Here is a 3,122-nt window from a genome sequence, read left to right on the forward strand (position 1 = left end):
GGGCCTGCTTAGCTTCCAAGATCAGACGAGATTGGGCGCGTTCAGGGTGGCGTGGCCCTAGACTGACCCGTCATTTTTCGATGGCTTCCGTGGGGAGTAGGGGGACTGTGTTTGATGCCCCCGGGGGACCTTCTGGACTCTGAAATGATGGGCTCCAGAGGGTTGCCCCGTGTTTTGCAGCAGACCTCTGGTGGCTGGCGCCGGTTGTGGTCGGGCTCCACCTGGCGGCCGCTTTTCTACAAGTCTCTTGTCCTCTGAATCTTCGGTGCAGCAGGCAAAGCAGGGGACAGTCCCCGATGCGAGCGAGGCTGAGTTCCGGGAAGCAAGCAGCCTTCGCGGGGCCATCTGGTTCGTGCCGGGACGCCGGCTGGGACATCTGGGAGGCAGAGCTTGGGCCTGCAGGGCTGTGTGGCGGGAGGACGTTGTCGCCGCGCTTCCAGGCTCAGCCAGCCAGGCGGCTTGCGGGGCTGCCCGGGCAGGTCGACTAGCACGCTGTGGCCGCTTTGGAGACCCGACCCACCCCGCGGGGACAGGAAGGAGACGGCACACGCGGGCGGGAGAGGAGGGTGTCCGGCGACCGGCCGCCGTCCCGTGCATGCGTGTCCCTCTCCCTCGGCCTCGCCTTTCCTACCCATTTTCCCTGGTTCCCGCTCAGGAGGCAGGGACAGCCCTGTGAGTGGCACCCAGTCGTCCGTGGCTTCTTCCGAGTCCTACTCTGGGGGCGCGGACCGGGCCCTGGGTGGCGCGGGTGGCCGGCGAGGGCGACCCCTGTCGGCCCGCGGGCGCTCGTGGGCCGCGGCGGTCCCGTCCCGATGTTTTCTCCTCCACAAGTCCCCGTGCTGGGGCCGGGGACCGGGCCCTGGGTGGCCCTGGGTGGCCGGCGAGGGCGACCCCTGTCGGCCCGCGGCCGCTCGTGGGCCGTGGCGGTCCCGTCCCGATGTTTTCTCCTCCACAAGTCCCCGTGCTGGGCCCTGGGTGGCGCGCGTGGACGGTGAGGGCCTCCCTGGCCCTCTACGCCACGGGGGCCGACCAGATGTCCCTGAGTGCCCCTTGTCTGCTGGCGCTGGGGACGTGCTGGGGACAGGTGGCCGTGTCGAGTGTCGTGGGGGCAGGCGTGTTCAAGTGGCTCGGTCCCCGTCTTCCTGCGCGGTGTTTTTGATCACCTCATATCGTCATCTTCCGCCTGCAGGTTAGTACTGACACGCTGTCCTTCGGCGACTGTCGCTGGAGGGGTTGGGCCTCCGCACGCGGACAGGGTTCTGGGTTCGTGGGGATCCAGCGCCCTGCCCTGTTCCCTTTGAGCTGACCGCCTGGGCCCGCGCGCCGGCTCTAGGGCGTCGGAGTGTCCCGACGGTGGTGCCCGCCTCTCGCGTTGGTCTCTTGTCCCCTCGAGAGACGGCACCCGGGGGGGGGAGGTTTGCGGCAACCTTCCCCCTTACCCCGCTGGCTCTGTGCCGTTGCGTGTCAGGCGGTCCTCGTCTTTGGGTTGTGCTTGGGAGGCGGGGCTGGCGAGGCTGAAGCGGGCTCCTCGGATCGCTGTCCTCGCCGGCCTGACTGACCTCCCCCAACCCTCCCCGTCCTCGGGGCCTGATCGATGTGGTGACGTCGTGCTCTCCCGGGCCTTGAGCCGCGTGCCAGGCGAGGGACGGTCCATTCGTGGTGAATGGTGGCCGCTCTTCTCGTTCTGCCCGCGGGCACCTCACCTCTCCTTCCCCGCCTGTGGGCGGTGCGTGGGAGGCGCGGGTGCGAGACTATCCGGCCCGACCACGGTCGCCCCGCCCTCGGCCTCGTGGCGTTGGCGGGGGGTCGTGAGTCCTCTTGACGCAGCGGGCAGCCCTCGCTCGCCCTGTGTGGCTGTTGCCTGGCCGGGGTCCCCCCTGCCCGTGACGGACGGGTGCGGGGCCGTGCCGCCCGCCCGGTCGCGCGCCCCGTTTGGCGCGCGGCTGCTGGGTCTGCGTGGCCCTTTTGTGGTGCCCCCGGAGCGCACCGGGTTGTTCTCCAAGGTGCCCGAAACCGAGCGGTGGTTGTCGTCCTCGTTCCCGGCGTCCCCCTCTGGTCGCCGCTGCAGCGTCTGCTGCGTTGGGTACACCCTCGAGCAGCGTGCTTGGGGTTGGGGGGGGTCGAGGCGGGCAAGCCTAGAGGCATCCTCCTGCGCTGCGTGGGCGGGCGGGGGGCGTTGTCTCGGCGTCCCCACGATGTGTGCGTGGCGGACTTCGAAAGGCGAGCGCACGGCTTGTGCTCTTCCCACCCTGCCCGAGGTGGGGTGGTTGCACGGTCGTGTGGGCGATCGTGGTGGGGCCGGGCCGGCGACGTGGTGCCGGCCGGCCCCGTGGGGGGCCTCTGCCACCGGCCTGGTCTGCCTCGGTGACCCCTCTCCCATACCGACGGGGGAGTGTCCCCCTCGAAGTGAGGTGGCTTTTGGACCAGGGGCCCCGACCGCGAACGCTCAGGAGTCGCCAACCGTGCGTGTTTTGCCCCATGCCGCAGACCCCCCCACACCTCCCCGGGGCGTGCCTGAACGCCTCCGCCCAGGGCCCTTACGGGGGCGACCGGGGGTCGGGGGCGATCCACCTTCGGCGAGAAAGCGTCTTCTCTAGCGATCATGGAGGCGTGTCCTCTTCTGGGGTTTGTCGGATCCCCCAGCCCGCCGCCTCTCTGCGCGTCGTCAGGCGCCGCCCCTGCGGCTGCCAGTTGTGCGTGGGCAGAGTTCCCTCCTCCCCTGCCGTGGGGGTGGAGCGGTCCGCCGGCCCCCGCGGTGGGGGCCGAGTGCCACTCTTCGCCTAACGTGGTCCGCGCCTCCCCCTCTGAACTCTGGGGGAGGGTCACGCCGGGCCGGGCCGGCGTTCCAGCTGTGAAGGGCGCCCGCGTGTGTGCGCTGCGTGCCCCGGCCGCGGGTCGCCCCGGTGTGCGCTGGGGTAAGGGGGTGGTGGTGCGGCCCGTCTCGCGCCCCCTCCCCAGCCCCTGTGAGCGTGCGGCCCTCCACCCGGTCCCGTGCCAGGCCGCGGATGGATGGGCGCTCCCGTGCTGGCGCCTGTGGATTGCGGCTTGGGGGACCGCCCGGCCAACGAGGGGGTCGTTCCACCGGTGCGCGGTGCTCCCCGGAGCGAGACAGGATTGGGAAA

This window comes from Eulemur rufifrons, unplaced genomic scaffold, assembly GCF_041146395.1.
Source record: "Eulemur rufifrons isolate Redbay unplaced genomic scaffold, OSU_ERuf_1 scaffold_243, whole genome shotgun sequence".
NCBI lineage: Eukaryota > Metazoa > Chordata > Mammalia > Primates > Lemuridae > Eulemur > Eulemur rufifrons.